The sequence below is a fragment of the Mobula birostris genome, chromosome 27 (genome assembly GCF_030028105.1).
Source record: "Mobula birostris isolate sMobBir1 chromosome 27, sMobBir1.hap1, whole genome shotgun sequence".
Taxonomy (NCBI): Eukaryota; Metazoa; Chordata; class Chondrichthyes; order Myliobatiformes; family Myliobatidae; genus Mobula; species Mobula birostris.
In genome coordinates, this window is record NC_092396.1 from 25946182 (window position 1) to 25970081 (window position 23900).

Below are 23900 nucleotides of genomic sequence, written 5' to 3' on the forward strand. Positions count from 1 at the left end.
AGACCTGTCACTAGGGACCAGGTTCACTGCCAAGTACGAGATCCAGTACGGCCTCTCCTATTGTATGCCCCTCCACATATTGCGTCAGGAATCCTTCCTGGACACACCTAACAATTTCTGCCCCATCTAAACTTTTTTTGCACTAAGGAGATGCCAAACAATATCAAAGACATTGATGACAAAAACCCTGTTAATTTTTAAGCCAGTTAAATATACAATCCTGTGAGGTAGTATACATGTCTAAATCCAGTGATTTATCAAAAATCTGTTTCTTAATTTGTTCTTCAGTGTCTCAGCTGCTATGGGAGAGGGGTCTATAAAATACTCCCAACAGAGTGATTGCTCCCTTCCTGATTCTGACTTCCACCTATACTGACTCAGAGGACAATCTCTCCTGGACTCCTCCCTTTCTGCAGCTGATACTATCCCTGATTAACAATGCCAGTGCCACTCCTTCACCTTTTACCTCCCTCCTTGTCCCTTTTGAAATATCCAAACCCCAGAACATCCAGCAGCTCTTGTGACAGTCAAGTTCCCATCATAGCCACAACATTGTAGTTCCATGTGCTGATCCACACTCCGAGTTCATCACCCTTGTTCCTGATACTCCTCACATTAAAGTAGACACATTTCAACCCAACCGACTGCATTTATGCCCTACCTGCTGCCTACCGTTCCTCAAAGTCTCCTTACGTGGCGCACCTGCTTTTAAACCAACTGGGCCATCCTCTGCCCTATCACTTCTCACTGGAGGTCTCTCAGATCTCCCACATCTTGCAAGAAGAGCACTCCATTGCTCTGGAATCTTTCTTTCTTTTTCAATCTTTTTATTAGTTTCATAAAATAAAACTCTGGAATCTAATCTTGCAGCTCAAGCTAGGCACTAATAAAGAAAGAAGAAACTCAAGAGAAGCCTCATCCCAGCTTCCGCCACTTGATGCAAAGTCAGTTCCCCCTCTAACTTTGCCCACTCTGATTATGGTCACTCCCACAATGACCACTCCACTTAAGCCGAGCTTCCTTATACTGGACCCTTGCCAATTGCCTTATAGCCCACAAGTTCAAACAGGAAAGAAGGATAAGAGGCAATAAAAAGAGCGAAAGAAACATTCAGGAGGTCAAGGGACATCTTTGGAAAGATAAAGAAATTTAATGTTTTAGGTCCAATTTCTTTCAAGTATTTTTATTACAGATTTCCAGGAGATTTTGTTTTGAATTTGTCATTAACATGAGGTGCCAATGACCCAGATAACTCTACCTCAAAAATATTGTTGGATTAATGTCCTAAATCTGCAGAAATCTCATGTCTATTTTAAAAGATATCAAATCCAAGACTAAATTAATTCAATTTTAGTTGGCACTCTGATCCCTAATACAAATGTGGAGAAGACAGCAAATTCATTCACAACCAAGATGCTGGAAACACTCATGCCAGGCAGCATCTGTGGAACCGGTTCATGTTTCAGATCCAAGACACAATACCAGAAGTGGGAAAGAGAGAAAACAAACTAGATTTTTCAGTGTATCAACATATACAACCCTGGTTGTATATGCTTGACCGACATACTCAATAAGTCTATAGAATAATGACCATAACAAAACCAATGGAAGAGCACACCAACTCGGGTGTTCAACCAGTGTAAAAACTGTGCAAGTACAACAAGAAATATATAATAATAAAATAAATAAATATTGAGAACATGGGATGAAGAGTCCTTGATAGTGACTTCATTGGTTGTGGGAATGTTTCAATGACAGGGCACGTGAAGTAATCCCTCTAGGATTAAGAGCCTGATGGTTGAGGGGTACTAACTGTTCCTGAACCTGGTGGCGTGAGTCCTGAGGCTCCTGTTCCTTCTTCCTGATGGGAGCAGCAAGAAGAGAGCGTGTCCTGGGTGGTGGAGATCCCTGATGATGGATGCTGCTTTCTTACGACAGTGTTTCATGTAAATATGCTCAATGGTGGGGAGGGCTTTACCGTGATGGATTGGGCTGTATCCACTACTTTCTGTAGGATTGTCCATTACGAAAGGACAACTGGTGCATCCTACATTCCAACAGTCTCAACCTCAAAGTTATATAGTTATACAGCATGGAAACAGGCTCTTTGGACCATTGTGTCCACACTATCACTCATTTAGAGTAACCTTACATTCTCCCCCCTACCTACTGTACACACAAGGCCAATGACCTATGGAATGTACGAGTCCATCACAAACAAGGAGGATTCTGCAGATGCTGGAAATTTATAGCAACACACACAAAATACCGGAGGAGCTCAGCAGGTCAGGCAGCATCTCTGGAAAAGAATAAGCAATCGGGCCGAGACCCTTCTTCAGGACTGAGAAGGAAGGGTGAAGCTGCCAGAATAAAAAGGTGGGGGGAGGGGAAAGTGGCTAACTGGAGGGTGATAGGAGAAGCCAGGTGGGTGGGAAAGGTCAAGGGCTGGAGAAGAAAGAACCTGATGGGCTGTGGTAGCAGGTCTGGGTGATCACAAGGAGAGTTGGAGGGGAGCAGTGAAAGACGGTTTCACTGAACTTCCAGGGAGAAGATTTAAACTTCTTCAGGGTAGGCACCCCCGGAAGAGACTTCTCAGTGGAGTAGTGAACAAGTGCACCCAGAGGAGATTCAAATGGTCACAGGGATAACATGCAAACTTCACAACGATGGCACCCAAAGTCAGGATGCTCAGTTTCAGTCATTGTGCGACAGTGACCCTACAAGCTATATGGGCAACCTGTGGGCTAACAATGGTGTTACAGTAACGGGAATTGAAGGGAACATCAGCAAGGCAGGCAGCATCTATGGAAATGAGTACAGGGTTGAAGGGTTTCAGCCTGAAAAGTCGACTGTTTACTCTTTTCCACAGATGCTGCCTGGCTTGCTGAGTTCCTCAGCATTTTGTGCGTTGCTTTGGATTTCCAGCATCTGCAGATTTTCTATTGTTTGTGAGGAGAACATTGTTAGCGATAAATTCGACATCTTCCGGAGGAACAAAAGGAAAATTTAAACAAAACTAGCAACCAGCAATCCGGTAACTTGAAATTCACTGCTGGCGGCCTTAAACTGTGCTCGGTCTGAAATGGGCTGAAATCTTTGGCAACTGTTCAGCCTTGAACAAAGGAAGCAGAAGGCCCAGAGACATAAGCGCCTGCAGATGCTGGTATCTGGAGCAAAAAGGAAACAAAGGAACCAGCAGGCCTCCCAATCACAGCATCTCTGGTTTTCCTTGCAACCAGAGTATGAATTGAGAAAATATTTGCATTTAAAAAGCGTTTTACATCATCTCAGCTTCCCAGTGTTTCTCCGACAATAAATCCCTCTGTTCGGGGGCAGGTGAATGTTGCAGCCATTGTACTAAAAGCAGAACCTTCAAAACAGTAAGGACTAGTCACTGCCCTCACTTGCATCCTCCTCATTGATTGTGAGGGGGAAATGTCTGGAGGTGTTGCATTCCCCCTATCTAAGAGCCAAAAAAGGGACTCAGATAAAAGTAGAAATCTCATCTAAATGTGAAAAATGCAATGAAGAGAGTTAATATTGCAGGCCAATGAATAGCAACATAGAACAGTCCATAGTACAACATTCTACCGAACTTTTGACCAACTCCAAGATCAATATAACCCTTCCCCCTCCCCCCACATAGCCCCCCATTTTTCTTTCATCCACATGCCTAAGAGTCTCTATAATGACCCACCACCCTGGCAGCACATTCCATGCACTCACTACACTCTGTGAAAAAAAAACACCTACCTCTGACATCTCCCCTATATTTTGCTCCAATTACCTTAAAATTATGCCCTCACCTATTTAGCCATTTCTGCCCTGGAAAAAAGGCACTGGCTGTCCATTCTGTCAATACCTCTGAGTATCTTATACACCTCTATCAAGTCACCTTTCATCCTCCTTTACTGCGAAAAGAAAAGCCCTAGCTCATCCAATCGTTCCTCCCAAGACGTGCTCTCTAATCCAGGCAGCATACTGGTAAATCCTCCCCACATGCTCTCTAAAGCTTCCACATTCTTCCTATAATGAAACGACCAGAACTGAACACAATTTTCCAAGCATGGTCTAAACAGAGTTTATTTATAGAGCTGCAATATTTTATCAATTCCACTGTGTTTCTTAATATTAACTGTGAATGCCTGTAAGAAAATCAATCTCAGGGTTGTAAATGGTACATATATGGACTTTGAACATTGCCTTGCAGTTCTTAAATTCAATTCTCTGAATGATCAGATGAAAAACTATTTACCTGAAATATTTACTGTTTCTGTCTCACAAACGTTGTCCAAATCTACCAAATATCGCCAGCTTTTCTCAGTTTTTATTTTGTACTCCATATCTAAGCTCATCTTCCTTTCAGCTCCATGTTTCAATCCCTCCTGTCAGGCTTCCAAGTGACTCCACAAGTCTTATTAAAGTCACTACTATAACCAGAATGACGAGGGCTCTGGTTGACTCCCTCATCACTCCTGACTTGCCAATACCCTTCGATACTCTTGATAACAACATTCTTAGCCGACTTCTCTCCTTAGTCATCCAGCTAATCGGGATTTCACCTGTCCCCTGCTCTCGCCTGTCCAGCTGCAGCAACCTTCTTGCCCTGTTACTTCTGGAGATCATCCACAAGGCCACCACCACCTCCCATCGATAGCAATGTCTCTGAAAAAACTGATCTGGCTGCAGCCGGGGTCAGGGAAATGGAACAGGCTAACAGGCTCCTTGGCCCTTCACGTACATACTGACCATAAATCACCCTTTTACACCAAAGGCGTGAGGAGAAGATGGCAGCACGACGCAGCTCTCCGGTGAAATGATATCGTATCTGATAAACAGGGGCCATGGACAATTCTGATTTGACAGAGACAGACGTGAGAAGCACAGAGGAACATCTGGAGAAATTTCTGAAATGCCCGGTTTGCTGCAGCTGCTACTGTGCGATCGAGAATCTCCGGAGGGAAGGCCCCAAAATCCCCGGCTTTGCCTGCTGCTGGCAACCAAGGCTGAGGTCGAAGCATTCAGATAGAGATGGTGCTCAGTAGTCGCTGTCGGAGGGCTGATCAGAGCTCGAAGTTTTTGGATGACTCAGAGTCGGACTGTGGTTGGGCATGGCAGGGAGAGTTTTCTTCCTTCTCCTGTCTGCGTGAGATGTGGGACTTTCGAGAGACTTTGAACTTTTTTTTTACTGTGCCATGGCCTGTTCTTCATCGGGTTATGGTATTGTTGCACTGTTGTAACTATATGTTATAATTATGTGGTTTTTGTTTTTCAGTCTTGGTCTGTCCTGTGTTTCTGTGATATCACACCGGAGGAATATTGTATCATTTCTTAATGCATGCATTACTAAATGACAATAAAAGAGGACCGCATGTGCTCTTAATCTAATCTAATCTAATCCTATGTTCATCCTCACATTCTCATCCAACTCCTCCTATATTTTACACTCACCCACACACTAAAAACAATTTACAATTAACTTGCCATCTTATACAGCTCTGGGATGTGGAAGGAAACCACAGTAGCTTGGGAAATCCATGAATCATAGGGAGAACATGCAAACTCCACACAAATAGCATTCAAGGTCAGGATAAAACCCGATACGTGGGTCTGCATTGGCTGCTACACTGTGCTGCCCTCTATCCCACCAACAGTATCCTGGTCACTTTCTGTTCCTCTGATTCTCCACACTTTACCCAACTTCCAATAGCTTAGAACTTTCCTCCAAAATGAAATGGTCACAAAAACCAAAGCTCCTCACTCTCAACTACACATGATTCACTCAGCATCCAACACCAACCTCCTCCTTGGCCAGTGTCAGGGTTGAATCACAACACTAAGATATTTCGGGTCCTCCCTGATACCAAGCCCAGCTCAAGCTCCATTGGTCACCAATTGCATCAACTTTGACTTGAGAGATATCGTACTAACTCATCTGCTGAACCTCACAACCGCCGTGTCCGCCAGCCTATCAATCTAGGCGCTCCTCCTGGCCAACCTTACAATCCAAACTTTGCCATCTGCCAAACCTGCATCAACCTCAAGTACACAATAAAAAAAACCTGCCATTTTTGGATATTTTGCCATCTTCAACAGGTTCCTACCACCAAACACATTTTTACCTGCACTCCCCCGACCCCCCATTCTCCACTTTTCACAGGGATCGCTCCATTGTCCATTTGCACCCCCCACCCCAGTAATCTCCCTCCCAGTACACACCCTCGTAAGCGATCAAGGTGCTACAACCTTCCAGGTGAGGAAACACTTCCCCCGTGGATCTGTTGGGGTCGTCTAATGTATCGGTTGCTCATGATGCAGTCTCCCTCCACATTGACGAAACCTGACATAAATCGGGGGACTGCTTTGTCAAGAACCTCTGCTCCAGCCGCCAAAAGTGGAATTTCCCGGTGGCCAACCATTTTAGTGCCTATCCCCATTCACGTTCCAACATGTCAGTCCACAGCCTCCTCTTCTGCTATGATGAAGCCACCCTCAGGTTGGAGCAGCAACACTTCATATTCCATCTGGGTAGCCTCGGGCCTGATGGCATGGACATCGATTTATCCTTCTGGTAAATCCCACCCCCCACCTTCTTCAATTCCTCACTCTGGCCTCTTACTTCTTCTCCTCACCTGCCTATCACCTCCCTCTGATGCCCTCCTTCTCCCCTTTCTCCCATGGTCCTCCCTCCTCTTCTATCAGATTCCTTCCTTTCCAGCCCTTTACCTTTCCCACCCACCTGGCCTCACCTGTCATCTTCTAGCTGGTCCTCCTTCCCCTCCCCCACCTTTTTCCGGTGACTTCCCCCTCCTTTCTCAGTTCTGATGACGGTCTCAGCCCAAAACATTGACTTTCTATTTGTTTCCATAGATGCTGCCTGGCCTGCTGAGTTCCTCCAGCATTTCATGTGATACCATTTTTGGAGTTGGTAATGATATTAAATATATTAGTCATTAAATATACTAGGCATTGGGTCAGTCATTAATTTTCGCATTTTTCTTCTTTGCTAAACAAAGATAAAAATAAACATCTTTCCATGTTGCAAATCCTACATTTCTCTTCTACATAATTTTGTAGTAAACACCATTAGAGGAACTGCAATATTTAAATGAGATGTTATTCACATTTCGAAGGATATTCTTGCTCCTGTGTCTGTAGGGCTTCTCTGCTTTCTGGTCTGTTAAAATGTGGAATTTTAAAATTCCCAACATTGTTTTCAAACCTATGCTTCAGCCCCTCCTTAATTCAGTAACCACTCCCACCTCTGAGTTCCACCTGTTCTGGCCGCTGCAATCCTTAATGCTCCATCGCTTTTAACAAGCTGGAGTTCATTCCCTAAACTTTCATGTTTTAAATGCTCACTTAAATGATTTCTTTCTGGTTCAAAAACACTTTTGCAATTACACCTTCCGTCAGCTGCCGGTTTCTCCCTCCTCATACGGACTGACATTCCCAACGGCATCCCACTGGTCTTAAAAGTCACACAGCATCAACTCTCTTTGACTACAAGAAAGCCCTACAAAGTTCCAGTGTTAATACTACAATGGATGCCACTTACAAATCTACATATGTATAGTGAAGAAACTAACTTTTTTTTAAGTTAAGGGAAGAATGCAAGTTCAAACACCGAATGTTCAGTTTGTTCTTGTTAAAAATCCCTAGTTAAAAGAAAAAAAAGATTAAATGTCCCTGCACTGCAAGCAAAATGATCATGTGGAAGTATAGTTCACATGCAGGAGATAAGAATCCAACCAATCTACCTTGTTGGTGGGAAGCTTGCTTTTAAAGAAAAGTACGCTCATATGGCCATGACAGTTCTGGAGATTCCAGTCCCATCTACGTTCTAACTTGTGATGTGCAGCAATAGAATGGATTCTGAAGCTCAGGCTTGCATCCTCAGTTAATAAAACTGTTGCCTCACCCCACTAGTGACCTGGGTTCAATCCGGACCTCTGGTGCTCCCTGTGTGGAGTTTGCATGGTTTCTCCAACACCGCAAGGACTTCCTCCAGGAGATATTGTTTCTTCGCACATTCCAAGGACATTCAGGTAGTCGGTTACCTGCAGCTAGTGGGCAGGTTAAGCGGTAGGGAGAGCGTGCGTGTGTGCGTGCACGTGCATCTCTCTGTGACTCCACGACACAGTGCGAGGCAGCGTGGAAGGCCAGTTATATCAACGCTAGGACCTTGCTTAACTTGGCGCTGTACTGTAGAGGCAGAAATAAGGACCCCACACCCACACCTGGGGCACAGGAGAAAAGATGGCCAAGGACAGAGAAAGAGACGGAGGACCTTAATTGCTGCCCTAGACAGCAGTGGCGTATTATTTCATGGATAATTAGGACTTTGCTACGGGAGCTCCTCAAGACAGCGTCCCAGGTCCAACTGTCTTTCACTGCTCCATCACAAACCTTCCTTCCCGATTAAGATCAAAAGCGGGAGCAGCTGCTGTTGATTGCACTACATTTATTTCTACATGTAATTGTAACTCCTTAGGTAGTGAAGTCTGTATCTGTGTGCACTAAGTGCTGGATAAGCTTGGGTTGAGTTAAGGCATCAATGTTACTTGTCACTGAAAGTGCCAGGCAATGGTCATCTCTAAACAGAGTCTGACCCACCATGTTCTGATGCAGGTATTGAAACATCGACAAGACCTTCCTCCCCCAAACAATGGTTCTGCTCCTGCCGAGTTTCTCCAACAGATTGTTCGCTGCTGCAGATCCCAGAATCTGGTCGCATAGCGGTTGGTGACCGTGTTCACAGCACCTTTGACCTGGTTTCAACTCCCGTCGCTGACTGTAAGGAGCTTCTATGTTCTCTCCGTGACCGCGTGGGTTTCCTCCGGGTGCTCTGGTTTCCTCCCACAGTCCAAAGACGTAACGGTTGGTAGGTTAATTGGACATTGTGAATTGTCTTGTGATTAGGCTAGGGTTAAATCGGGGAGTGGAGTGGCTCGAAGGGCTGGAATGACTTATTCCACACTGTACCCCAATAAATAAATAATCCACAGTCTCTTGCATCCCTGAGGATCGAACCAATTTCCCCTGCCACTCAGTTGCATTACAATTGTTTAATTCCCCACCCAGGTCTTCAGGTAACTAATGGCCAGCAGCTTCACTGGGCTACAAGGGAGGTCAGAGGCTGTGTCATCTCTTCCCTCGCGAAGCATGAGAAGAAGTATCTTCACTTGCCCAAGTGGAAGCTGGTCCACTTTTACCCAAGCTTAACAACATCCAGGAAGAAGCAACCTGTCCACCACGGGTTTCACTAGGTTGCAGTGCACTGTACCAATACCTTCTGAAACCACAACTTCTACCTACACACACAAAATGCTGGAGGAACTCAGCGGGCCAGTCAGCATCTAGGAAAAGAGTACAGTCAACGTTTCGGGCCGAGACCCTTCGGCAGGTCTGGAGAAAAAAAAACAAGAGTTGATTTAAAAGGTGGGGGGAGGGGACAGAGAGACACCAGGTGATAGGTGAAACCTGAAGGGGGAGTGGATAAAGTAAAAAAGCTGAGAAGTGGTTAAAAAAAGACAGAAGGCCATGGAAGAAAGGGGGGAAAAGAGTACCACAGGGAGGTGACAGGTGGGCAAGGAAATAAAGTGAGAGAAGGAAAAAGGGAATGGGAAATGGTGAACGAGGGGGTGGGGGGCATACCAGAAGTTAGAGAAATTGATGTTCATGTCTACCAGAAATTAGACAAATCGATTTCTAACTTCTATTTCATAGGTTAGAGAAAACATCTAATAGGATTGCCACAGCCCAGGAGGACAATCTGACAATCAAACCTATACTGACTTCTTGCAGAGCAATTTTACCAGATCCATTCAACTGGAGGGTATGCATCAGACACAGGGGCATGTGTCCACTTCTCAAGACTCCACCATTCCAATATTACTGTTTCTGCAAATGTCAAAGTATCAGAAGTCTCTATCAAGTAACATCTTGAAATAACTTTCAGTGGAGGCCACAATGGGTCTTGTTAATGCAAAAGGAAATGCATGTTGGAAACTGAGTAAATGGGAAGGTTAACAACAGGAATTGTTCCTGACGAAGGGTCTCGGCCTGAAACGTCGACTGTACCTCTTCCTAGAGATGCTGCCTGGCCTGCTGCGTTCACCAGCAACTTTGAAATGGAAAGGTTTCTAGCTTCTCAATCTGCGCACACAATGGGTAGACTTCAAAGGCTAATGGTTCAGGACAACTGAATAAATAAAATTCTGATAATCAGATGCAAACATTTAGAATTGGTGTTTACTTTAGCAGAATTAACATCGCCCAAATATTGTTCAAAACTGCCAAGAAGCTGGAAGAGAACTCAATTTACAATCCAGGCTCAAATGAAGAGGGTAGTTTAAGTAAGCATCATTACTCCCAAAGTAATCAAAAGTCATGTATCAAACAATGAACTCGGGATACACCTGGTACTGAGATCCAAATCAAGCAGTGCTTGAATTCTTTCTCTCTATTCTACTGGTAGGCTTTTATAGCGTAGAATGAAGCCATTTGCCCTGCCTTTCCAGTGTTGGTTCATGGGAAGAGATATTTGAAGGGGGCAAATTCAAGGTACCCATGAAGGCTGGAAACTAAAACAGACTTAACACAAGTCCAGGCTCAAAAACCTGCAATTTCTAATGTAGGAGGGCGGAGAAATCACTGAGTGGGAGAAGGAAGAAGAGAGAAGCGTTCCACAGAAATGAAGTTCATCAGATGAATGAGACTGGGGTTTAAGACAATGTTACAGATCTTCAAGTAGGAAAATGGAGGACGTTGAAAGCACAAGCATTTGCAATGCGGCTGTTTGGTGTTGGGGAAAATCCCATTGTAATCACTAAGAACTGCTCCATAGATTAACAATGTCATAAAGGCAACTAAACACCATTGTTAATTTCTCAAGAGGCAGAATTGTAGAGCAAGGAAGCCATGTTAAATTAATAATTCAACTTTAATCACACTTGCTGCAGTAGAATTCCAGTCAACAACTTATCCTACACTGAAGTGTAGATTGACAAGGATACCAGAGATGTGTGGGTACACATGCCAACATTGGACGAGTAAACTTTGGTCTTCTGATGACATAATTAATGGTTCATTATCACACGTTCCGAGATACCGTGACAAGATTTTGTCTGTGTGTATTCCAGACAGACAGCTCCACACGAGTACGTCGAGATAACACACAAAGGAAAAAAAGAACGCAGACTAGATTAGTGTTATAGTTACTGTTGAAGAGTTTTGATAAAGTGAAAAAGCTCTCTGTGTCCACTATGAGGAAAACCCTAATTAAAGGTCATGAATGCCACACTGTTTCCAAGAAATCCAACAGAGAACTAATTTATTTTCCCAGAACAGTGTCAGCAATAAATCAGAAAAGAGTCTGCATAAACACACAACGGACGTTTAAAGCTCAGAAAACGTGGGGTCGTAGAAGGCGGTTCCAGTGGTGCAGAGATGATAGCACCGATGGGCCGAATGTGCTGCCTCTCCGTTTCCAGTTTATTTGTTATAATCTACTACTTGCCACGTCCCGGTCACATCCTGGAGAGGCCGGCGAGATGCCGCCCACCCCAGCCATCGAGGCTCTCAGTCAGGTCAGGTGAGAGGGAACTATTCACTCACCCGCCCGCCTACCAATGCCACAGCCAGTCACTCCCACATACCAGGCCGGCGTCTTTGTCTTACCGACATCTTACCTCAGACTCCGAGCAGGCTTTTGTTTAAAATACAACCATTTAAAAAGTGAAACGGGAAAAGATCCGAATTTCTTCAAACTGATACTGAACCAACGCGGTGGGAGAGAGAGGAGACGGGCACCGGGGGTTGCTCATGAAACACTTCTGCATTAAACTCGCTTCCAACAGACTTCCGACTTAGTCCGCGTTGAAAGTTCGATAAGTTGGGAAAACTTTGTTGAAAAGTTCGTCTCAAAGTTTGTTCCTCGTTCTGCTGGTTATGAAAGATTATTTTCCACTCACCTGAGTGAAGCCATTTCCCGACTCTCGTGTTTTCGATCTACTCTCCCTCCCAACAACAGCGACTTCAGCGATCTGGTGTGAGTAAAAAAACTCGATGCTTCCCGCTGGGTCCTAAACCACGCCCAATTCCACTGGGAGTGTTTCATCCGTCCGATGACTTGTGCGCCTCGGATGACTGAAAGGGGAACTGTACCAAAGAGTCGAACTGAAAACTCGAAATTATGAATTGTTCATGAATTTTTAAAACTGTACAGTCACAGACTCGAATCCCGTAGCTTCTCCATTGTCGCCCAAACGAGGGCACGAGTCATAGTCATACTTTATTGATCCCGGGGGAAATTGGTTTTCGTTACAGTTGCTCCATAAATAATAAATAGTAATAGAACCATAAATAGTTAAATAGTAATATGTAAATTATGCCAGTAAATTATGAAATAAATCCAGGACCAGCCTATTAGCTCAGGATGTCTGACCCTCCAAGGGAGGAGTTGTAAAGTTTGATGGCCACAGGCTGGAATGACTTCCTATGACACTCTGTGTTGCATCTCGGTGGAATCTCTGGCTGAATGTACTCCTGTGCCCACCCAGTACATTGTGTAGTGGATGGGAGACATTGACCAAGATGGCATGTAACTTAGACAGCATCCTCTTTTCAGACACCACCGTGAGAGAGTCCAGTTCCATCCCCACAACATAACTGGCCTTACAAATGAGTTTGTTGATTCTGTTGGTGTCTGCCGCCCTCAGCCTGCTGCCCCAGCACACAACAGCAAACATGATCGCACTGGGCACCACAGACTCGTAGAACATCCTCAGCATCGTCTGGCAGATGTTAAAGGACCTCAGTCTCTTCAGGAAATAAAGACGGCTCTGGCCCTTCTTTTAGACAGCCTCAGTGTTCTTTGACCAGTCCAGTTTATTGTCAATTCGTATCCCTGGGTATTTGTAATCCTCCACCATGTCCACACTGACCCCCTGGATGGAAACAGGGGTCACCGGTACCTTAGCTCTCCTCAGGTCTACCACCAGCTCCTTAGTCTTTTTCACATTAAGCTGCAGATAATTCTGTTCACACCATGTCACAAAGTTTCCTACCGTAGCCCTGTACTCAGCCTCATCTCCCTTGTTGATGCATCCAACTATGGCAGAGTCATCCGAAAACTTCTGAAGATGACAAGACTCTGTGCAGTAGTTGAAGTCCGAGGTGTAAATGGTGAAGAGAAAGGGAGACAAGACAGTCCCCTGTGGAGCCCCAGTGCTGCTGATCACTGTCGGACACACAGTGTTGCAGTGTCACACAGCATTCCTCTCCCCCACTTTCTGCAGCTTTGCAGGGTCCATTTCTCTATCATTTTTGACAATAGTCTTCCACTTGAAGTGTTGTGTTTGTTTCTCCTCCCACAGATGCAGACTGATCGGCTGAGTATTTTCTGCATTTTCTGTTTGAGGAAAAATTGCATTCCTAAAATTAGAGAATCATGGAATTCTAGAGAAAAGTACTTTATTGTCGCCAAACAATTGATACTAGAGCGTACAATCATCACAGCGATATTTGATTCTGCTCTTCGTGTTCCCTGGAGTACAAATCGATAGTAAATATTAAAAATTTAAATTGTAAATCATAAATAGAAAATAGAAAAGGGAAAGTAAGGTAGTGCAAAAAAACCGAGATGCAGGTCCGGATATTTGGAGGGTATGGCCCAGATCCAGGTCAGGATCCGTTCAGCAGTCTTATCACAGTTAGAAAGAAGCTGTTCCCAAATCTGGCCGTACGAGTCTTCAAGCTCCTGAGCCTTCTCCCGGAGGGAAGAGGGATAAAAAGTGTGTTGGCTGGGTGGTATGTGCTATCATAACTATGTGTGCTGTGTGTGAACGTACTGTGCTTTGCATCTTAGCCCTGCAGGAATGCTGTTTTGTTCAGCCATATACATGTGTACGTAGATAGATAGCTACTTTATTGATCCCAAAGGAAATTACAGTGTCATAGTACCATTACAAGTGCACAGATATAAATATTAGATGAGAAGTAAGAAAGAATAAAAGTAAGTTACCTCAAACAGTCTAAGGGGGTCATCACTTCCGCAACTATAGGTTGATCCATTATAGAGCCTAATGGCTGAGGGTTAGAATAACCTCATAGAGTGCTCTTTGGAGCACTGCAGTTGTCTTAGTCTAATACTAAAAGTGGTTTTCTGTTCAGACAAGGTGGTATGCAGAGGGTGAGAAACACCGTCCAGAATTGCCAGGATTTTCCGCAGGGTCCTTTGTTCTACCACAGCCTCCAGTGTGTCCAGTTTGACTCCTGTAACAGAGCCAGTATGGCTGAGTGACAATTGAACTTGAAGTTGAGACTGTTTGGCCCATCGCACCCTGCTATCCATGAATTAAGATTTTGATCCTGAACACTCCACCAAGCAAGTAGAGAGAAATGTTGGGAAAAATATTGTTTGGACATTTCTATTTACTACATGCAAGTAAAGACCAGGAGTCAGGAATCATCTGATTAGGTGTTTCAGAGCCTGTTTTCCAGCTGGTATAGGAGTTGCAGGATGGGCATTTTGAGTGACTGATTCTGAACAGTGGAGAGTGGGGCAATTGGAGTAGATAGGCTTGTAATAAAGAGGTGACCTGATAGAGACATACAAGATGGTAGGAGGCATAGATGTGTGGATAGCCAGAAACCTTTTTCCTAGGGTAGAAATGGCTAAGACCATGGAGGCATAATTTTAAGATGATTGGAGGAAAGTATAGGGGAATGTCAGAGGTAGACCTACACACAGGGAGTAGTGGGTGTGTGGAACACCCAGCAGGGTTGGTGGTAGAGGCAGATATATTACAGGCATTTAAGAAATTCTTAGATACGCACATGGATGATAGAATAATACAGGCTATACATGACGAAAGAGTTTAATTGATCTTAGCATAGGATGAAAGTTTGGCACAACTTTGTGGGCTGAATGGTCTGTACTGTGCTGTAATATTCTATGTTCTAAATGACATAGAAGGTGTGCATGGATCAAAGGAATGTTTAGGAGTATTCAGTTAGGAAACTGGATTAAAATCAAGAGAGAGAGTTGGCAGTTTCTCAGAGTGGTTTGAAACAGGTTACACTGTACCACCTGTCCTTTTCCAGGACAATTTCTTTTCACTGTGTACTAAGCAGTTTTACTGCAGGCTGAGAAAGAGCACTGTCTATATTCGTAAAGGTCAAGCACACTATTAAAGAAAACAGGTTATCAATGTGTCATGGAGACTGGGTATGCACCTCCCAGCACAATTAAACTGGGGTGATCATCCTTTAGCTTTTCCCTTCCCTACTACTTCCAGCAATGAAGTTGGTTATATATTTGCTCTCTTCTTATAATCTATCTAAGTGGCTACAATCATGTCTTTGACAACATCTTCTATTGTGAAGTAAACCTCCTCCGGTTGGCTTAATGTTTAACAATTATCAATGTATTACCCACTTTTCTGGTTATTCAATCTAAGTTCACAGCAAACGTGTTTACTTTTAAATTACTCATAAATTGTTTGTCATGAGAAAGGTTCAACAGTTCTGAGCCACAGGGTTCACCAAGGATATACAGTAGCTTAGGATAAGTTAAAACACATACTACATTGATAGTGCAAATAAGAGGAATTCTGCAGATGCTGGAAATTCAAGCAACACACACCAAAGTTGCTGGTGAACGCAGCAGGCCAGGCAGCATCTCTAGGAAGAGGTACGGTCGATGTTTCGGGCCGAGACCCTTCGTCAGTACATTAATAGTGTTACACTGTGGAAAAAAATGTCAAAAAATTATGTTAAAAAGATGAACTTCAACTGAAGGAAGGATGTTACAGAAAGAGCAAAGAAGAAAACAAACTGCTGGAGGAACTGAGGACTAGAGTGTTGAATGAGGATCTAACCTAGTCCCAACATATTGATGCAGCTATGAAGAAAGCAAGACAGTGGCTATATTTCATTAGGAGTTTGAAGAGATTTGGTTTGTCACCTAAGACACTTGAAAACTTCTATAGATGTACCGTGGAGAGCATTCTGACAGGCTGCAACACTGGGGGCTACTGTACAGGATCAAAAGAAGCTACAGAAAGTTGTCAAATTGGTCAGGTCCATCATGGGTACTAGCTTCCATAGTATCCAAGACATCTTCAATGAGCGGTGCCTCAGAAAGGGGTTCATCGTTGATCATGAAGGACCCCCACCACCCAGGACATGCCCTCTTCTCATTGTAACTATCAGGAAGGAGGTACAGAAGCCTGAAGACACAGACTCAGAGATTTAGGAACAGCTTCTTCCCCTCTCCATCTAATTCCTAAATGGACATTGAACCCGTGAAAACTACCTCACTTTTTCATTATTCCTGTTTTTGCACTATTTGTAATTTAACAAATTAATATATATTTATATACTTACTGTAATTGATTTACTTCTTTTCCTATTTTATCATGTATTGCTTTGTGCTGCTGCCACTAAGTTAACAAATTTCACGACATATGCTGGTGATATTAAACCTGATTCTGAATGAGAGCAGGCAGGGATTTAAGATGGAGGACAGAGAGAGATTGGGAGCCAACATGAGTCAACAAGTTCAGGATTATTGACTCCCAGGTGCCATGGGAGGTGTACATTTACAGGATTTGGAAAATGGGAATTTGACAAAGAGGTTATTGGTAGAGTCAAGTTTATGGAAAACAGGTATGAATGAGGCTTTCATCGGGAGGTGCTTTGAGGAATAGTGGTTGTTGGTGATGGCAGATCAGAGATCATGTCATCAGAAGTTCAGTTTGCAAAGAGTAAGGTGAAGTGTAGGATTGGTTGTGGTGGGGGCAATATGCAATCAGTAGGATAGGTTCCATAGTAAATGCTGAAGATGATGACTTCAAGGTTTCCCAGTGGTTTGCAGGGGAAAGGGCTGGATGTCTGGACAACAAGCCCGATGACAGAGGCAGGGGAGAGGTGGTTGGAGATGGGTGCTTTCAGTGTAGATGGGAAGGTCCACACAGAATTCTATTGTCCCTTCACAGGGGCTGCAACCCCAGCAGACTGCTTCCTGCTCCAGATTGCAGACCCTTGCGTTCACTTCACATTCAGATTATAAACCATTCAGATTAAACACTCACCCACTTCACATTCAGATTATAAACCATAAATTTACTAATGTTAATAAAACTTACCTTTGAAGTAACTCTATGAAGTGACACTAATCCTATTCATCTTGTCTTCCTTCAGGGTCTCCTGTCAGTTCCTTCCTCTCATGCAGCTGCAGACATGACCAGTGGCCAGTGTGTGGATGGAGATTGGGCTGAACAAAGAGGGGCCAGATTCCCAATTCATATGGTGCTTGCGCCTAGTCCGGACGATCATCAGGCTTTCGAACCAGAGAGGATAACTTCACTTCCCCCATCACTGAAACCTTCTCACAGCCTACAGACTCACTTTGAAGAACTCCTCATCACATTTTCTTGATACTTATTGCTTACTTATTTACTCATTCGTTCATTCTTTCTCTCAGAATTTGCACAGTTTGTTGATTTTTGCACACTGGTTGTTCACCCTGTTGGTGTGGGTTCTTTCACTGATTCTATTATGGTCATTAGATTTATTGAATATGCGCACAAGGAAGTAATTCTCAGGGTTTCACATGGTACTTTGATAATTTTGAAGTGTAGACAACCGCTAAATTTAGGAGGCATTTGGATAGATACAAGGAGGGTTATGGCTGAACACAGGCAAATGGGACTAGCAGGGAGGATGCTGTGGTCAGTTTGGACTAGTTGGGCTGAAGGGCCTGTTTCTGAGCTGTATTTACTCAATGACTCTATGATCAATTCTATGTAGGGGAGGCTAGTTTCCACATTGTGCCTTGCTGTGTTCACAGTCCTCTATAGTTTCCTGTGGTCGTGAGCAGAACAGTTGCCATATCAACCATGATGCATCTAGAAAGGAGGCTTTCTGTGGTGCATGGATAAAAATTGGTGAGGGTCTAAGGAGACATACCAAATTTCTCAAAAGTAGGATTTGCTGTGATCACCCAAACCTTGGTGCATATTTTTACTGGGAGCTCCCCTCACAGTTCCAGTGATCCAGGTTCACCTCTGGCACTGCCTATGTGGTATTTACACTTTCACCCTGTTGTGGCATGAATTGCCCTTAGGTGCTTGGGTACCCCTGTTTCCTCCCATAGGCACCTGGGTTGGTCGGTTAACTGGCCACTGCGAATTGCCCCTAATGTGTAGGTGAATGATAGAATGGGGGAGTTGATGGGAAAGTGGGGAGAAAATGGGATGAGTGTAGGAATTGCAGAAAAGTATCGGATTAGTATAGTATAGTTATTGTGGACTTGAATTGAATTGACTTTATTACTTAGATGAGGAGTGAAAATCTTTACGATACGTCTCCATCTAAATGTGCAATTTATAGTCATTTATGATGAATATTATGTACAACAGGACAGTCAATATAACATAGAAATACAGTTGCGTCAGCATGAATTAATCAGTTTGATGGCCTGGTGGAAGAAGCTGTCCTGGAGCCTGTTGGTCCTGGCTTTTATGCTGCGGTACCATTTCCCGGTTGGTAGCAGCTGGAACAGTTTGTGGTTGGGGTGACTCGGGTCCCCAATGATCCTTTGGGCCCTTTTTACACACCTGTCTGTGTAAATGAATAGTGGGAAAGTCACATCTACAGATGCGCTGGGCAGTCCACACCACTCTCTGCAGAGTCCTGCAGTTGAGGGAAGTACAATTCCTATACCAGGCAGTGATGCAGCCAGTCAGAAAGCTCTCAATTATGCCCCTGTAGAAAGTGTTTAGGATTTAGGGGCCCATGCCAAACTTGGTGGGCCAAGTGCCTGCTTCCATGCCAGATGACCCTAAACTTTTGGCTTTTCTCTGCTTTCCCTACTGATTTCCCTCCACCACTGACCTTTCACCTGACTGCGGAGGATCTCAACAGCAAAGTGATACCCACCAGTTGGTGAGTGCACCATAGTTTAGACTTCAGGCTCTGCTCTAGGATACAAACAAAGCTTGAGAAAGCCTGGGCTGTATGCCAACTCTCTAAATGACCTCGTCACTGACCCCAAACCACATGCTGCAGTTAAGTATTTGAGGTGAACCAGAGACTAATGAAACCAGAACCATTTGTTATCTTTGTATTCATATATCTTTTATTTACATGAAGTTCTGAAAATATTAAAGTAATGAATGCACATTAGAATAGTTAGGTAGAAGATGTTTACATGCCAGCGATAGACCATAGCCATTGGCTCCCTTAATTTGCTCCAACTCCATTGTAAATCTTTAAGAAATAGAAGACGGTCAATATTATCTTTATTTTTCCATCAGTTTAAAAACATAAAAAGTAACAAGTGGGGTGTTTAGAGTCAGCTGCAACAGTCAATGAGATTCTGCCTATCTTCAGCTTCAACCCTGCCCCGGCATATTATCTCCAAATACACGTCCAAAAAGATTTGCCTTAAAGATTCATCACATTCCAACCATCTGAGATAGGGAGTTCCAAAGAACAACATCCAACATCTGATTGGAAATTCCCTTAGTGAATTTTCAGGCACAATGAGCATTTTCGATTTGCTGATATTGCCCGCTTTTGCCAGGCATGGTTGCCGGAATGCAAGGTCTGTGCCCACTAGATGCCCTCTGGCTACATATTCACAAGGGTGTCCTACGCTTGAGCCAATGAGTGGGGTGGGTTTGTCAATCACCCTGTAGAGCAAAGTTGTGTCTAGTTCTGTCCTTAGCCCACATCCTGATGTAAGCATGTCCCACAGGGTTCAACAGGACATGATTGCTCACCTTTGCCACTCAGCTGAGATCCGTCAAAGAGAATCGCCTGGTCAGTATTGCACAGCTGCCTTTAAGAGATGCAGTTTTGGAGGTGGGAGTGGGGTTGACGGAACGTTATCTTGTTGTTAAGTTCATATTTACACATTCACAAAATAGCCCCACTGGGAGGTCAAACCATTGACCGTTCTTGTGCAGAGCAATTCTGATCAGCACTACTGTGGGCCAGGTTCCAAGAGGACTGACATGTGCTCACCACAGTCTCTGGGAACAGATAAAGCGTGATTCAGGGGCGAGCAAAGGTCGTCTCCATGGTGTGGCTGCTGGGCTGGGATTTGACATATTGATAAGCTGTTATCTAATTGAGTAGGTAAAAGCTATGGAACAGGTTCAAGGGGCTAAGTCACCAGTGCTAGCCTTCCTGATTTCCCTGGTTCCTGCGTGTAGTTGTTTGTATTGAGCACAAGAGGATATCTGTGAAATCGGAAATGCCCTGAGCAGTGTCACCAGGAGCTGACCTTCTGGATCAATCACTATGACTGGATAAAATCACCTTTCTTTCCCATGGGCTTTTTTCGCAGATGATTCAGGAATCACATTCCGTGACCCTATTAATTCACGATCATGACCACAGATTCACGGTCCTTGCTGAGGCATAATTCTACTTTTATCATTTCAGGTTGTGGAAACGTTATCAGTGTTCAGGGATCGCTGTTGGTGGTTCTGTTCAGCTTTTCAGTAAAACCACAGCCTAGGGGCATTCAGAACACTACCAGTCACAGCACCCAGAGTGAACCTGCTACCTCAGGGACTGCCTGAATAGGTGAAGCTTCCTGCATCACTTTGATTTATCCCTCTGTTTCCGACGTTCCACCTCACCAGCCCAGCACCAACGACCTTCTGGGATCAATTCTCCATCTCTCCTAATTGCTCACTCTGTCAAGTTGACAAGAGACAGGGTCTTATCTTATATCTTCTCCATCCCGGTTCTGGCGAAGGGTATTCAGCCAGAAACGTAAACTCTTGCTTCTCTTTCCACAGATGCTGCCTCACCTGATGGGAATTCCCAGAACCATCTTCTTCTATTCCACACTAAGCTCAGGTAGTGAAAGGAAGGTTGAGTTTGGTGATTCTATACCCTCGGAAAGAGCCTCAGCCTCATTAACACAGAGGTAAGTGGCAGTGGGTATTAACACACACACACAAACCCTGGAGGAGCTCAGCAGGTCTATGAGGAACATAAACAGTCGACGTTTCTTCAGGACTGAGAAGGAAGGGGGAAAATGCCAGAATAAAAAGGTAGGGGGAGGGGAAAGTGGCTAACTGGAAGTGATAGATGAACCCAGGTGGGTGGGAAAGGTTATTGGCTGGAGAAGAAAGATTCTGATAGGAGAGGAGACTGGACAGTTGGAGAAAGGGAAGGAGGAGGGCTTTAATGTCTTATAGACATAAGATTCACACAGCATGGAAACAGGCCATTAGGTTCACCATATCCACGCTGAGCAAAAGGTATCCATCCATATTAGTCCCATCGTGGCCCATAGTCTTCATTGCCCAGGATGTCTTAAATACTGTTAGTGGGTTTGCTTCCACCGCTTTCTCCAGCAGTGCATTCCAAGTACCCACCCATACCCCGGGTATAGGAATATAGCATACCAAATATGGGACAGTAAAGGTTTAACTAAGGCTTTGTCACCTGACCCAACAACAGACTGAGGCCAATCTTGGAAATGTCTCCTTTCAAGGTAACATGAACCAAATCCCAAAGCTGATATTGCTCACTCATAATTCCACTGCTTAGTCAGCGACACTGGTGGGCAGCAGGCTTTAATGATGTTATATTTACCAGTAAAGCCAACCACACTCTACCCTTCCCCTTCTCCACACACACTCAGAAAACTGAACCTAGAGTTATTGAAGGAAACATGATGCCTGTAACAGTTATTGAAATTCTACACTGTTCCCACCCTTGTTTCACCAACTTAATGCACAGTTTCAAAAGGTCACTTTGATATCTCTGGCCAAAGATCAGAGTGGCACCTTTTTTTTCCAAAAAGACAAAGTAGTCCTTGATGTTTGCTTTTATTTACGGATATAACTATCTAGTCCTGTTTATTTGACTGGCTAAACAAGGAACAATGAAGAGACTAATTTCCTTCTGACTGGCTTTTGAAGAGAAACTAGATTGACAGATTGGTGACCAATGGTGGGAGACTATGGTGGAAGTATGGAAAGGATCATGTGATGATGCTTCCTGGAATAAGGTGAAACTGAGTTGGCAAGTCTGGTCAGGTTAAGACACTGAAAAACAGATTTTTTTATAGAGAGGAAGAATCAGTTACCTTTGAGCAATCTCTGTGGGAGAATCACTGAGTCTTTAAGTGCCATTTGAATTCTAAGTAATTAACAGTGATGTATTAGAGGGAAAAAGAAACATATAAAAGGCAACATTGGAAGCTCAAGATTACTGGTGAGTATTTGAAATAATATAAGTGTAAAAATAATATAAAATCTCTGTAAGTACATTTAAAGTAAAAAAAAAGCACTGCCTTTCTCTATTCAACAAATATTCACAGAATACAAAGTAAAATCAGTACAATTAGTTTAACGTTCTCCGAAGGTTAAAACAGTTCAAGTCTCGTTCTTGTTAAAGAAGAGAGTAGTGTCAGACTGGCTGCTGCTTTCCAATATATCAGGAAAGCAGCGCAAACACACTTATGGTTCTACAATTTATGAATGATTTAGCACTGTTAGTTTGTCAAACTGAATTAGTACCAATGATGTTGCATCTTAACTAACAAACAGATATAGTACACTGAGGAATGTTTTATTTTGCTTATTTCCTTTTTTTTTGCAAATTTCCGTTTTTCCTTACTCTTATTGTGGTTTGTTGGTCAATTTATCTCATTCGCAGCTCGAAACAATCTGCTACACAAACTTCTCTGTAAGTAGTTACTGTGCTGGATAACTGCTGGGTAGTTTTCTTTAAGGTAAAAAGCTGACTTGGACAGTTGTACTTCCAGCCTTACATGGAATGACGCATCTGGCTGGAACTTCATGTCAATGGAAAGCTAGTTTCACTTCTCCCAGAACTAAAGCAAGCTAATTCAAAATGTCAGGTGAGTCACCATCTCAGAGGCAACAACTTGATAGGCTGCCGATGGTGGGTGGGAGAGGAGCACCACTGGAGTTTAGAAGAATGGGGGGGGGGGCGCGGAATCTCATTGAAATCTATCGAATATGGAAAGGCCTGGATAGAGTGGATGTTTGCTGTAGTGGTCCAGAGGCTACAGCCTCAGAATAGAAGGATGTCAGTTTAGAACAGAGATTAGGAGAAAATGCTTTTGCCAGAGGGTGATGAATCCGTGAAATTCAATGCCACGGATGGCTGTGGCGGTGAGATCATTAGGTATTTGTAAAGCTGAGGTTGATAGGTTCTTAATTAGTAAGGGTGTCAAAGGGTACATAACGAAGGAAGGAAAATAGGGCTAAGAGGGATAATATATCAGCCATGATGGAATGGCAGAGCAGACTCGATGGGCCAAATGCATAATTCTGCTCCTGTGCATATGGACACAGGTATTGGTGATGTAAAACAGGTAACTGCACATCTTCATGGGTTCTGCGGGAAGGTAACACACAAAATCTGTGGGGAACCAGTCTGCGCACACTTAGAACTGAACCTGGGACCTTCCAGGCATGAGGAATTCTGCAGATGCTGGAAATCCAAGCAACACACATCAAAGTTGCTGGTGAACGCAGCAGGCCAGGCAGCACCTATTGGAAGAGGTACAGTCGACGTTTCAGGCCGAGACCCTCCGTCAGGACTAACGGAAGGAAGAGCTAGTAAGAGATTTGAAAGTGGGAGGGGGAGGGGGAGATCCAAAATGTTAGGAAAAGACAGGCAGGGGAGGGATGGAGCCAAGATCTGGACAGGTGATTGGCAAAAGGGATATGAGAGGATCATGGGACAGGAGGCCCAGGAAGAAGGAAAAGGAAAAGGGGAAGGGGGGGGGGAAACCCAGAGGATGGGCAAGGGGTATAGTGAGGGGGACAGAGGGAGAAAAAGGAGAGAGAGAGAGAGAGAGAGAGAGAGAGAGAGAGAAAGAATGTGTGTAT

General features: G+C 43.9%; 1 protein-coding gene across 1 annotated transcript in view; it reads right to left on the reverse strand.

Moving 5' to 3' along the window:
- The window catches only part of LOC140188627 (transmembrane protein 51-like), a 45854-nt gene extending 33777 nt beyond the window's left edge, over positions 1 to 12077 (reverse strand). Inside the window, exon 1 of the mRNA XM_072245071.1 lies at positions 11976 to 12077. The gene's annotated coding sequence lies outside the window, so the exon portion shown is untranslated. The remainder of the gene's footprint in view (positions 1 to 11975) is intronic.
- Positions 12078 to 23900: the final 11823 nt, after the last annotated feature.